A 14747-nucleotide genomic window follows, 5' to 3' on the forward strand; every position below is an offset into this window, starting at 1 on the left:
CTCCAGCCACCAGAAGAGGCTTATCTACCAGGGCCCACTATCACTGACCACACATACAGTCTTGACCCTTGGGTCCATGCACACAGTAGGACCCCAACAAATATTCAAAGCTTATGTTGCCAGTGGTGACCTCAACAGGGAGCTACTGAAGGTTGTTAGGCAGGAGACAAACTTCTGCTTGCCTTTCTAGACTCAAACCTCTACCCTCAAGTTAGCAAGGATTGTGTCTTGACCCAGTCAGCCTCTTGCACCAGTTATTTCTCTGCCTGGCATGCTGTTTCCTCTGAACATCTCACATCCCCCTCCAAGCTGAAGTAAAAAGCTGAACTTCATACATATACCAGTTTTTTCCATAGCAGAGTAGTATTCCTTTCCAGGGTCAAGCCCCACAGAGGACAGTGCCATAATCCAACTTCCCCCTGTGCCCCCAACACCGGTCCACACAAGCAGGCCGATGGGGACTGCTTATGCTCAAGGATTCTGGCTCAGATGGTATAGAGGACTAGGCGGGAAGACGATATGAGCCAGGAGGGAACAGAAAGGAGTTTAGTGGGGTGAGGGGATGGAGGAGAGTCATCTATTGTTTACGTAGGGAGGGGTGGCACGTGTGATATTAGAGGACAACTAGAGGAGTCAGTTTCTCCTTCCACCATGTGGGTTCCAGGGCTCGAAGCTTAGGTAGGTTCTCGGGCTTGGTAGCCAGCACCTTACCCACTGAGTCAATACTCTTCCTTTGTTTATTTGTATTGCTTGATTTGTTTGAGACAGTTTCCCTGTGTAGTCCTGACCATCCTAGAACTATCTCTGTAGTCCAGGCTGGCTTGGAACTCAAGAGATCCACCTGCTTCTGTCTCCCAAGAGCTTGGATCAAAGGTGTGTGCTGCCACCGCTGCCACCATCACCACCACCACCTCATGAATTTTTCTTTTTTAAAGCCACAGACAGTAAGGATTTGAACTTGAGCAAAGGTGCATAATCAGGAAGCCCTACTACCATCTGGGACAAAGCCAAAATGAGCAGCAAGAGAGATGAGAAAACCTTCACCCATCTAGGATGATAAAATCGGAAATTTTAAATGAACTGCTGAAGGATTCACTCCAACATCCTAACCAATAGGTAGACTTCAAAATAGGTATGAAGCAGCTGGTTGTGATGGTTCACGCCTGCAGTCTCAGTACTTAGGAGACCAAGGCAGGAGGATGGAGATCAGCCTGAGCTACATAATGAATTCCAAGTCATCGTGGACTACAGAGTGAGACCCTGTTTCAAAAACAGTAACAACCAAAAAACAAAACAATAGGAATTAGGTTTGTGTGCTGCATGTGACAAGAGGCCCCCACAGGCCAACATACAAGCATAGTAGCTGTAGCTGGTTACTAACAGGTATTCATAAATACTAGTCATATGAATAAATGAAAGAATGCATTAAAACTAAATGCTCTCTGATAAGGGGAGGGGAGAAACAGGACCTATCCTCTGATTTCATCTCTTTAGTACTTTCTTCAGCCCAAGTGGGGTGGTTGGGAGAGCAAAAGGGCTAAGAGGAGATGGTAGGATGGGTCTGAGGCAGTGGTGCTGTGTGGTAGCTCTAGGCATCACCTAAGACAGAGCCTGGAGAATTCCAGAGGAAGCTATAGTCAACAGATATAGAAGCCCTGGGTGGAAGGGAAGAGCGCTTGGAGAGGAGTCCAAGACTACCTGAGCTGCATTCAACTCTGAGTTCCACGGGAGGAGCCTAACTAACTGAGCCATTCCACAGTGCCCAGATTAGCCCCTAGACAAGTCTAGGACTCCCATTTCCATAAGCAGTACTGCACTCTTCTTGGCCTTTTCTTGGCTTGTGAACAAGGTGCATTCTCACACATGAATGCATGAGCGCATGACAACACAGGCAGGCAGGCTCTCCAATTACAGTCTCCCACCCTGGCCGTCCCTCATTATAGGCAGCGCTCATACAGACAACAGATAATTTCAGTGCCTTCATACAATAGGCCTGCCACACACAGCTGTTTACCAGATGAAATATATTATTACTATAAACAGTCACAATGGCAAAGAAAAACCCATGTTCTTTGTGGCCTTTCCTGCCTCCTCATCAGAGCCAAGAGTACCTGGGGTCCACTGCTGCCCTTTTACAACTGAACTGAGACCCAACGTCCTTTTCCCCAAATCAGAGAGCTAGCCCATTCCTCAGCTGCCAGCTGCTCTTCAAAGTTATCTGACCCAAGGGCCCTGAGCAGTCTGTAGGTAACAAACAACACAGGGTTAAGAGCATTTGTTGTTCTTCCACAGGACCCGGGTTCAATTCCCAGCACCCACATGGTGGCTCACAACTGTCTATAACTCCAGTTCCAGGGGACCTGACACCCTCATACAGACATGCATGCAGGCAAACGCCAGGCCACTGCCCAGTGGGGACCAAAAGTGGTGTTTTGGTGTATGTTTGTAACCCAGCACTTGGGAAGTGGAGGCACAAAGACTGAGAGTTCAAAGCCAGCTATGAAACACCAATACCAACAACCAAAAGGCGGAGGCTATAGCACAATGGCAGAGTCCCTATCAAACAAGCTTTGCCTTTAGTTCCATTGCCAGCATCACACAAAGTAATGGAAGAGTCCCAAAGCACCTCTTCCCTAACACAGAGACCTCACTCCACACGGTACACATGCTGAGCCTTATCCAAGAGAGTCTACCAACCACAGCAATAGTCACAGAACTATATATTGGTCCCTAAATATAGATATATAGCCACCAACAGTACCCACTTACACATAAGAACAAACTGACATACTACAAAAGTCCTCGCAGGTAACTAAAACATGTACAAATTGGGAACCTGTCAAAATTAGCAGCCCCTCTATATTAGTCAGCAGATACAGTAGCACATATCTATAATTAACACTGAGGAGCCTGAGACAGGACGATTACCATGACTTTAAGGCCAGCTTGGACCACAGAGTGAGAGCCTACCTCAAAAAACTGAAGGTGAAAAAGACTGACACGACTATGTACTCACATTCACAGGCGTGTACCCATCTCCTCAGGTGGCTCAATTCCACACATGGGTGGTGCCCAACCCACAGGAAGGAACCAAGATAAATCAATCTTGTGCAGACAAGGAATCTCAGCCACAACCTGACAAACTCATCCATACAGGTAAAGTGAACTGGTCTTTAATAGCCACTATGTCAATAATCTTATTAATAAAATAAAATGTAAAGGACTGCTGGTTGCAGGCTCATAACATACCTACAACATCTTTTCAATAGTACACACTGGTGATGGCAGGAAGTGACCCGGCAGGGTCTGATGCTACTCCTGATGCTCCTGTGCCAGGAAAGCGACAGTCTGTGGTTTTCCATCCATTAAATTCAGCTGCCACCCAAAATGCGAGTTCAACATTCTTCTGTTTAGGAAGCATTCCACTCTTTAAGTCTTAGAAGCCTTTCCAGTGTAAACCGTCTAGCAGCTGAGATCCTCCAAGGCCCACTTCAGAGGACTTGGGTAGCTAGGACTGAAAAAATAGAGGCTGGTTAGAGGGTGGACGGAAGCAGAGTAGTTAGAAGTCAGGCCTGGAGATTGGCTGGAAAGAGGAAGGTTGTGCCCTGTGCTAGGCCAGCATGCCTCCAGTGAGGATATGGAGCTAGGACAGCAGACCCTGATTCACAGCAAGTACAGGCAAAAAGCGTAGTCAGGAGATGAATACAGGCCTCTGTGTCTGAGTGGAGGCTGTCTGGCTCTTGGGAGGTTAGGTCTGAGCCTTTCAAGTCTTGCTTGTCTGGCCAAACCAGTCTTTGCTTGAGCCCAGGGCTCAGCAAGGGTGAAGAGCCTTCCGAGTCCCGGTACAGAACTGGTGGCTTCCTGGGCCTCTTATAAGAAAGACTCCTGGTCCAAGATACTTATTAGAAATTAAGGGAGGCAAGAAAGACCTACCAAGGGTTTGTGGACAAAGAGGTAAGCAGAGTGGCCACCTGGCAGCTCAACAGACTGCCAGCTCTCCTCAGATTGAGACTCCCCATTCAAGGTCCCCCACAGATGCATAGGACAAAGGATCCCTTGTATAGCATTACAAGAGAAAGGCAGAGCATGTGCCTCATGTACCTACAGGAGTGGTGGCATATTCAAATGGACAGACCTAGCAGGGGTGACACTAATACCTCTAGAGACCAGAGCATGGGTAAATTTCTTCCTTTTAACTTGTCATATTTTCCAAAAGTTCTATAATAAGCCTGTCCTCCTTTTATAGCAAGGGGAAAAGGCTATTAAAGTCACCAAGTGCCTTACAAATCCAAATATACAGCATGACTCCTTCATTCTTTGCATTTATTGTGTTCATCCCATATTGTTTCTCACATTCATGGAAAGCATGTCAGCACTGGTTCCAGACTGGTGGGATTGAGAGAGAGAGAGAGAGAGAGAGAAAGAGAGAGAGAGAGAGAGAGAGAGAGAGAACGAGAACGAGAACGCATATCCTTTTACCTCCTAAACCATGTCATTGGTTCTATTATTTTTTTGAGATGAGGGTTTTGGTATGTCGCACAGGCCAGTCCTGAACTCATGGGATCAAAGGGTCTCTTCCTTCTGAACTCAAGGAGCTGGGATGACAGGCATGTGTGGGCCTGGCTCTCCTGCTTTTGAATTTTTGTACAGCCAACATACTAACGGTCTGATAACCTCATGAAAAACAAAAACGAAAAAAACACTGACTGGGAAGTTTTTTTCCTCCTTACTGAGGCTGGCCTCAATATTGCTAGCCTCCCAACCCCAACTTCCTTAGTGAGGGCAGTACAGGTGTGCACCACTACTACTGGGCTAGGTATGATATATCAAGATTGCATCCTCCCGCTTCCACAGAAACCTACTTTTAATCTGTGTGTGCCCTGAATGAAGTCGAAGAAAGGCAGAGAGTCCAGCTGCTTGAGAGAATAGTCTTCCTGCTAAGCCTTAAAGACCAGTATTAAATTTGGCTGCCTGCTCCGTACAGGCAGAAGGGGCAGAAGCCAACTGAATTGGTGCATCTTATTGGACTAGGGGAAAGAAAACAGATTTGGGGTGTGAAGTTAGGGACTCAAAGCAAGAAAAACATGTGGAGAAAGGGCAGTGTTAGAAGGGGGCAAATTCGGCAACAAAAGTTCAGGAAGAGGTTTCCCCAGAGTAGGCAATGGGGCCCGGGCTGAGGAGATAAGAATGAGCCTCCCGGCCAAGCAACCAAACGGCTGTCAACTACAAGGGGCTAAGGACTGGGCTCCGTCGAGGACCAGCGTGACCTCTGGGCCCAGCATTGCTGGGCAATAGAGTGTCTGCGCATTCCCCGTTCCTCGTTCGAGAGGCAACGCGCAAAGAAGAACCTAGTCTGTGGCGCCGGGGGGTAGGGGGTGAACGGGGGGAGGCGGGAGAGGTATCCTTCATCTTAGGTAGACTGTAGCACACAGGCCGGGAGCCCCAAGAGCACCGTCGCAGGTCTGGAAGCCACACCTCCGGCCTCGCGTTCCCGGAAAGGGGCCCGGCTCTGCCAGGGGCGGGGCCTTGGCTGCCGGTCCCAGCAGCGCGGAGCATGACGGGCCAGGCGCTGCCATAGCGACGCAGTGCCCGCCCCGCCCCGTGCACCTCCCGGGTGGAACGCAGCCTAGGGGGGCGCCCGGGGCTGGCGGGCAGGAAGCGCGGGCGTCTGCCCTCCCGCCGCCCGTTTCGAGGTCGTGGAGAGGAGAGGAAATGGCCCCGGAGCGACCACGCAGCTGCCTGATCGTCTGGCCGGACCGCCCCTCCGTGGATTGGATCCTGGTCTGAGCCGCCTGGAGGCTGGCCCGTGCCGGTGTCTCCTCACTAGGATAATGAATAAGACTCCACTACCACTACTACCCGAGACGCCCCCTCACATTCTCTTGTGGGGAAGCCAGTCTTCGTGCCTGTCCCCAGCCCGGCGGCCTGCACCAATGATGAGACAATTTGGCTCCCAGACCTGGGGGTCCGCGACCCCCAATGCCTGTCACTGCATTGTAAACCTGCTTTCCCCTCCGCAGAGCTGCCTCCCCCACTGAAATCCCCCCACACGCCGTGTTCTTAGCTCTGAAAAGTCTGTCCTCCCAGGTGGTCGTGATTCTCTCCCTACTACTTCATTTCTTCCTAGCAGCCATAGGCAGCAAAGTGGGACCGGAGTCTGGCACTGGCTAGGCCTGTTACACTACTAAGGTTTGATAGCTCCTGGGAGTAAATCCGTTAGATGTGTTCATAAGTCAAGCGGCAGGGCCCAAGCTTTGCCTGTCTACAGGAATGGGCCTCGTCACCCAGCTCGGGCTGATTACAGCCCAACTAAGGCCAGAAGCAAAGGCCTGACTTCCCATACCTCCTCCCTCTCTCGCCTACCACAAGCCTGGCTTCCCTTCTGAGCCGCCAATCTGAAGCCACACAAAGGCCTGTTTGTTTGCTTTCACTGCAACTCCCCCTTGGATCCTGTGTCTTTTCTCTGCTACCTGCCGGCAGGGCTTCCTCTCTCAGCCGCCAGTGGGCTGAAGAGGAGGGGTGGAAGGGAAAGAGGGGCAGCCATTGCAGAAAGCCCTGCCTCATGATCACCCCCTTCATTCCTAGAATCCACCTCCCTAGTACAAGGGGCTCTCATTTTGACGGCTTAAGAAATGACAATGATACTGGAGCCCCTTCAAGGTGTCTTAGAAATATATATAGGGTGCCAGCTGGGTGGGGAGACGTCTGGGTAGGGGGAGGCGAGCAGATAGGCTCACCCAGCCTCCCCCTCTCCATGTGAACAAGATTTGTTTGTCAGGAAGGCTGCCCTGGCTTTCCAAGCAACCTACAGTTTGCCAGGAGATATGGAGACGAACGGGACCCATTGGAGGCCTCATTGGAGCAGGCAGAAGGATGGTGCCCGTTTCATAGTTTCCACTCAGATGGTGGGTGCCTTCTCAATGCCCACCTTGGTCAGGCACCCCTAGAGAATGTCTTTTGTCTCAGAAGCCCTGCACAGTCAATGTGAGCTGAAATGAGGCTTTCACAGGCAAAGAAAAACAAACAGCCACATTCCACACCACCTTCTCTACCTGCAGAGGGAGGCTGCCCTCTCTCCCCATTCAAATAAAGAAATTCGACACTGATATAGCACAGAGATAGGCAATCTGGCCTAGCTCCTCCACCAGGGCTCTTTTATTGCACCCTGCCAAGCTGGGTGGCCCAGGGCGGGTCCTTACCTCCCTGGGGCCTCTGTTTCCTTTCCAGGCTGAGTTTAACCCCTATCGCCACTTCCAGGATGAAAATATTGTGCCCACCAGAGAGCAGAGGAAACCAAAAGAAGAAAAAAAATCACAGGAAAACAACAAAAACAAAACAAAATCCTCCCTAGTCAGAATTCAAAATTCAACCTCAGGCCTCCAAACCTTAAAATGTTTCTTTCCAGATCACAGTGTTATTTCACATCAGTCGAGGAGATCTATGAAACGGTGAGTGACTAATACGAGGGGATAGGTAGTAAGTAGGGTTAACATGACACTCAATAGTTGTGATTCTCAACTGGTTGAAGTCATGTGGGACCCTTAACCTTTCCTTGATAAACCATACCAAATAGTGAGGCTTCGAGAGGAACACCCAATGCCTGGCACAAAACAGGCACAGATTAAATGACAGCCTCTCCTGACCATCACTTTCAGCATTCCAAGAGACAGGCCTTCACTCACCAGAGGAATCAACCTTCCCTTGCCTTTGCCTTCATCAACTGGTCCTGTCTGCCAGTATCTAATCCCCTCCTCCTCCCATCTCCATCCTCTAGAAACTTCAGGTAAAAGCCATGGCCACCCCACCTGAGGTCCCTAAGCTCCCATTCTGCCCAAGAGACAGTGTCACCCCAAGGGAACAAAGCCAGCTCTGTCAACATTATGCTAAGTCTGACTTGGCAAACCCTCTATTTTTAGTGCTACTTTGAGCCACAGTGGGGATTTTCTGTGCTGTCTCAAAGGTATCACACACAGGATTGCTTCCCATCCCCACTCCTCTCGGTGTTTGACATGAAAATGTTCTTCCTCTTCTCTCTCTCCCCACCTACTAGAGAATATAATGCAAAGAAGGGCAAGCAGGTAGGCTTCAGTCACAGAACAGCGCGGGACAGCAATGGCCTCTATTCTCCCACACCTAACCTGATCTCCTCAATCTCCACAACACAACACAATAGGAGCTACAGTTCCTCAAACCAGAAGAGGCAAAAGGGTTTCTCCTTAGCATCTCCCTACCTCTGGAAGCTTCTCCCAGATCCCCTAAGGCTTAGTCTTTTTCTGGAAGTCAGCCTTGCAATAACACCCTTCCCCTCCATCTCTGAATTTTAGCAATTGGGTCATGTATTAGACTACAAAGACTGCAGAAGGCCATCACTGGTTCTGCACTTTCCTTTTAGCTCAGTCCATCACAACTAATCATGCAGTTGTGATTATTACACAGTCCTATCTGCAATGCCAGCATGTTCACCAGACTGGACACTTCAAAATGGCAGGGATTATATATCTATGCAGCTACTAGCACTTTTGCAAGCAAGGCTTGTTGAGCCTACAGTGCTATAGATGTCTTGGCCAGCTGGTCTGTTGTTACAGTGACTGTGCACTGCAGAGTATTCTGCAGTATCTCTTAGCTGAGACAACCAAGAATGTCTCCAGACATGACTCAAACATTATCCAAGTGACAAAGTCACCTCAAATTGAGAGCCACCTCTCCATAGCCTATCCCAGTGCCCCTGAAATGAATGAATGAATGAATGAATGCTTAACTCCACTACACTTCAGAACAGGTGGTTTTGATTTTACCTATCCTAATCTCAAAGATGGTTTACTTTCCCTTTCAGACTAGAAGCTCCCAGAAGGCAGACCCATGACCTGAGTTCTGTATCAGTGCTAAACAATTACAACATTCAGTGACAGCAGTTAGCATACAAAAAGCAACTTTCCCACCCCAGATCTGGGTTGTAGATGCCTTAAAAACTATGTGTCATAGGTACTTGCTTTTGCCAATTGATACATGAGGATGCAGGGGTTCCAAGAGGTGGGGGACCTGCCTAAGGACATATAGGAACAGTCTAATAGCCTCTGGTAATTAATGTGACTCAACTAGAAAACACTTTCGACTTTAACACTAGATGTCAAAGTTCCTTCTTCAAGGCTGAGGTTCACTTGGTGCCAGACAAAGTTTGATCTTCAGGGATGAATACAGCCTCACAGGGTCTCCCTGAAATATGCCTCTACAGTCAAATAAGGACAGCCTTATATTATCGTGGTAGCCTGGCTGAGGTAGGGTAGCAGTGAGTGCTGGTCTAGGAGCTACCTGCTCTAGCAGGGCCAGGGACCACTACTCCTTTCCAGTGGGTGGTACCCCTGGCAGTATGGCTAGGTTGACCTGCCCCAGGCAACAACGAGTAAGAAGAGCCATTTTGAAGAGAACACTTTTTTATCAGACATTATGGTGCTTCATCTGTATGAACTCAGATTTCTCCATCAATCTTATAAGGAATGGTGCTCATTGCCTTTTACCTCACAGACAAGGAAAATGAGCAAAGGAGGTAAGTAGCCTAGCCAAGTAATATAACCTGGATCAGAGCCTAGGCAGCCAGGATGCTTAGAACTATGCACAGGAGGGACTGGAGAGATGGCTCTGCTATTAAAGAGCACATACTACTCTTCCAGGGAGCCCAAGTACAGTTCTCAGCACCCACAACAATGCAACTCGCAATCACCTGTAACTCCAGCTCCAAAGTACCGGGCATATCTACAGACACATAAACACAAGTAATACATACTTTTTTTAAAAAAAAATCAACCACAGGGCTGGAGAGATGGCTCAAAGGTTAAAAGCACTGGCTGCTCTTCCAGAGGACCTGAGTTCAATTCCCAGCAACCATATGGTGGCTCACAACCATCTGTAATGGGGTCTGGTGCCCTCTACTGGCATGCAGGGAGAACACTGTATGCATAATAAATGAACATTAAAAAAAATCAACTGCAACTCCAGTTCCAAAGGATCTAACAACTTCTTCTGGCCTCCATAGACACCAGGCACATACTTGGTGCACAGTCATACATGCAGGCAAAACATAAAAGAGAGAGAAGGGGGGGGGACAAGAGAACACACATTGTGTCTTAGGGATGGCCATAGCCCTTGGACTCAGGAATATACTCAGCATAATGACTGAACAAATGAAGTCAGTTACACTGTCACTGAAGTCACAAGTTACTGAATACTGTCTTAGGGTCCACTGTCATCACTGGGGCAAAGTCCCTTTGCAAACAGAAACTGTGGCCAGAAGTCAGTCATTTTCATCTGCCTTTCCTCCACTGACCTTCACCTCACCAGAAGAGAAACAGACATTGGACTCCATGTTCTGCAAGTGAGGGTTAGAGGTGACTTTGTCGAGAGAAACGGTCACTGATGCCTTGTCCATGTTGTAGAGCTCTTTAGTAGGAAGAATAACAGTCCGGGGCTGGGGTACAGCACAAGGTTGACACGCACTTGCCTAGCAGGCTAAAGGCTCTACGTTCCATTCCCAGCATCACAAAAAATAAGTATCAATCCAAGAATAACAGCCAAGAGGAGGGCTGTGTGCCAGCAGGACCCTCTTATGCTCATTTTAAAATGGAGAAAAATAGAGCCCCCACCACCATCACCAAACAGTAGCTGATGCAGAATCTGAACTCAGGCTGGTTTCACCCAAAATTCGTGTTTATATCCCCAAGTTATAGGGCTCTTTTTGCTTTTCAGATCACAAAACAAATCAAGGCCATTGTCACCTTTAATGCTGGCAGCAATTCATAGCCCCATTTTTGACAGAAGAAACTGATGTTCAGGGAAAGGAAAATTGGCTCCCCTAAAGAAGTGGTTGGAATTTAGACCATTTCTCTGATTCTTAATCTGGTGCTTACTGATCTGTCCCAAGAGAACCCACTGTGCAGATCAGCACAATCTCCCCTGCATACCCTCCTTCAAGCCCCTACAGGTTTCGGGCGGGTATTAAGCAAACCTGCTTCCCGATCTCAGCAGCCCTCTTGGCTAGCAGCCGCCCCCACCACCACCACCAAGAAATGAGCAACACAGGCCTACAGACTGAACACAGTCTACCCTGTGCCGACATTGACAGCATTGAGTCCAGAGATCAAGGGGAAGATTCCCTGGCTGATTTCAGCATCTCACCACAGCTCCCAGCCAATGACATACCACATCCCTACCCTGTCTCTAGCACATCACTTACTTCCCTATCCTGGGCCCCAGTGCAGTCATTCTTCTCTCCACAGGACCCTATGTGCCATTCGCCATCCAGACAGGCTACTGTGCAAAAATGGGGCATTTGCTGATTGTCTACCCAAGGTCCTTGAAGACTAATACTGGCTTGTTCAGTGTGAACACAGAAATGATGCTCTAATCACAGAGCCAATGAACTAATGAAGGAATGCCTGATGTGGCCAAACCTGGTACACTGGCTGCTTTTTTCCCTAAACATGAATCTATCAATCTGTAGCAAGAACACCTCGATTCCTTTTTCATTCCCTTAAGTTTCTCTCTGTCCCACTCTCTCAGTCCAAGGTTGCCCTCACCCCTGCACACCTTGAGCCCAGCACATCCCATCACTGTCTCTCCCACCCCTGCCCGTTTGGTTCGAAAGGCTCCAGAACTAGCAGAACAAACTCTTGTCTTTTGGCAGCCAAGCCTCAGCCTGTGCCTGGCCTCACCCCCCCCCCCCCCGCCCCTGGTGTCACATTCCAATCTTGGGTCTTCAGTGACCCACCGGAAAGGGGCACAGCTCACCCTCATTCTTGGAGAAACAGGATGAGCCAGTTTCTTCCAGCCCCTGGTGGTGAGGGGGGAGCAACTGGGTGCGCGCGCGCTCTCTCTCTCTCTCTCTCTCTCACACACACACACACACACACACACACACACACACACACACAAGAAAACAGGCCCTAGCCAAAGATCAAAGGGACCTCTGAATGGCTGTGAGGTTCCAATCCTCTACACTTCACCTGGGGCCCTACCAGGAAGAATTCCTAGGTATCTGAGTTCTAGTCCCTAGTCCCGGCTGTGGGCCCTGGAAGGAGTCACGGAGCCTCAGCTGCTCTAGCCTCATGGGCCCGGCAAAAGGGCCTATCATTCAGACATCCACGCTGGGCCACTGACACAGACAAAGAGCGATGACTCATTCTTTTGGAGGTCAGAAGGAGGAGACAGGGTGTCTGTTTGGGTCTTGGGAGGCAGATGAAGGGCACCCAGGTGGAAAGAGCAGCCCAGGCAAACTCAAGAGGCTGGCACAAAAACAGCTGAGCTGAAAGGAAGGTGGTGTGCAGGGGCAGAGCAGAGGACACCAGAAAGGACCCCAGGTGTGCCTCTATTCAGAAACCCAAAGGAGATTTCAAAGTTAGCTGCTGGGGTTTGGAAAGGTCACTCCAGTCTCACCTGGGAGGTAGCAGAAGGCCAATGAGGAAGCCCTGCACAATGGCTCCTACACCATTTCTCCTAAGTCAAGTGTCCAAAACACAAAAGTCTCCCAAGAGCAACAGGCATGCTTCTCTCTCCTTTTCTACCCATTCCCTATGGTATATCACCTGCTCACACCCCGTCTTCTATGAAGATCTTGGTTGTTACCTGGGTCTCATACACCTTCAAAGAATATTTCATGCTTAGACCCTAACACGGCTTTGAAAACAATAGGTCTTTGGACAGTCCATGTTCTCTGGAGCCTGGCATCCAGAGCCTGTCCCAGGGAGAACCCTGGTCTAAGGGCATTGTTACCAATGCACAAAGCTCCTCCTTCCTGGGAGCCACAAACATATACATAGCACAGCCCAAGCATCTGGTTGAAGAAAAAAAAGGACAGCTACGTGCTGTCGTGGACATAGAAGAGCAGTCATGGAGCAGTGCATATACACCAGCTGGCTGTCTCAGCATCACTGACCTAATCATCTACGGATACCTACAACTTAAGCAGTACTGGGATTCCCATTGTACAGATGGAGACACTGAGGCCCAGAGTGATAACTCCCTCAGCAGATGGCGAAGCCAGCAGTCAACACAGAGTCTGGCCCTCACCCACTACCCTCATATGCAGACAGAAAACCGGTATTGTAGACTAAGAGACCTGAAGGCCAGGCAGCATTCATGCACACCTTTAATCCCAGCACTTGGGAGGCAGAGGCAGGCAGATCTCTGTGAGTTTGAGGACAGCCTGGTCTACAAGAGCTACACAGAGAAACCCTGCCTCGAGAAAACTACAAAAAAAAACCCAAAACAAATGAGAGACAGACAGACAGACACACACACACACAGAGAGAGAGAGAGAGAGAGAGAGAGAGAGAGAGACAGACAGACAGACAGACAGAACAATGACCTGGGGATGTTTTCATGTGGGGAAAAAATAAAAGTATGTATGTGTTCATAGCCTCCTGCAGACACTGAGAAGCAGAGGGTGGAGGATACACTCAAACTTCACAGGGGCCACCTGAGCTGAGGGTCTTTCGCTCTACATACTCTTTGCTATTTGCATTTTTCACAGTGAGATCCTCTCTACATGTTACTTGAGCAATGAAAGGAGAGAGCAGTTGTAGGGTCTCAATTACTGTTTGTCGAAGGAATATACAGCAGGTCCATTTCCTAGGCCTGCTTTTTCAAATTTGCTGTGATCCATCGGTGGCTGTGAAACACTGATTTAGTGAGTTACAACCAGTCGTTCTTCTAATCAAACAGACTAGAACAGAACTGTCAGCGATTAGCACATATAGCAGGAGGGTCACTCGCTAAACTTCGGCTTTCGCTATGCAGTACTTTGTACATGGCGGTTTTTATGGTTGGTTTTTTTGTTTTTGGTGTGTGTGTGTTCGTGTGCGTAGCAGGATTTCATCATGGGAAGGGCTTTTTAAATCAATGGTCTAGATTTGGGGCCTAAAAGGGAATAAGGGCCCTCGTGCAGAGGCCTCGTGGATCAGTGGGAAGAAAGACACTTATGTTGGAGGCCCCACTGCAGAAGTCAGAGGGCTGCCTGATTGTCAGGGAAGATCGCATTTTGCCCCCTCTTAAGATGGCTTCTGAAACCTCAATCACCCCATACACTCTCTTCTCTAAGGAATGACTGTGATGAGCGCCTGGCCAGACTTCTGGGGAGGCTGCCTTGGGACTAGGATGCCTGTGTCTATGCCTTGTTCTTGGGCCCCACATACCCTCTGGGGTGTTGGGAGGAGGGGTGGGAAACTAGATTACTCTTCAGCTCCAGATCCCAAGGGTCACGTCCCAGAGAAACCTCTGGAAACAGCTGTGGAGTCAGCCAGGAAGGGCCTCCACTCCACTGCCCCCCACCCGAGCCTGACTGGAGCTGAGAGGAGTGTGTGGAGAATGGGGGAGGAGAAGGCGGACAGGATAGGAAGCAGAGCTCCCAGATCTGAGCGCCCATCGCGCTGGCGCCTCCACATCACAGCTTGCCTGGCCCCACTCTCCACCCGCCTCCCCTCCCAGGGCAGCAGACAACTAAAAAAAGATAAAATAAAAAGAAGTAATTCCCCTGCTCTGACGTCAGCGCGAGGTCTTAACAGCCCAGCAGCCGCATGAAACTAGATTGCAACCAGATGTAATGCCCTTGAATTCTCAACACAGCGCTGCCGTTGGAAAAGAGGATGGGGGTGGGGGGCGCGGGGCCCGCTAGAACCGCGACACAGACGCTGCGGGAGTGCGTGCGGTGGGCTGGGAAGCGCCGCCCTGGGTTCTCCATGCAGGCACGCAGCCCCGCG

General features: G+C 49.5%; 1 protein-coding gene across 9 annotated transcripts in view; it reads right to left on the reverse strand.

The window, feature by feature from the left end:
• Rai1 (retinoic acid induced 1) overlaps positions 1-14747 on the reverse strand; it is a 99415-nt gene that overhangs the window by 83266 nt on the left and 1402 nt on the right. For 7 of the 9 annotated variants that reach the window (XM_087910568.1, XM_087910564.1, XM_087910566.1 and 4 more), the window contains exon 2: positions 3250-3514. The exons of the other annotated variants lie outside the window; for them this stretch is intronic. The gene's annotated coding sequence lies outside the window, so the exon portion shown is untranslated. The remainder of the gene's footprint in view (positions 1-3249; positions 3515-14747) is intronic. 9 annotated transcript variants of the gene reach the window in all.

The sequence above is a fragment of the Myodes glareolus genome, chromosome 9, assembly GCF_982192425.1.
Source record: "Myodes glareolus chromosome 9, mMyoGla1.1, whole genome shotgun sequence".
Lineage (NCBI taxonomy): Eukaryota > Metazoa > Chordata > Mammalia > Rodentia > Cricetidae > Myodes > Myodes glareolus.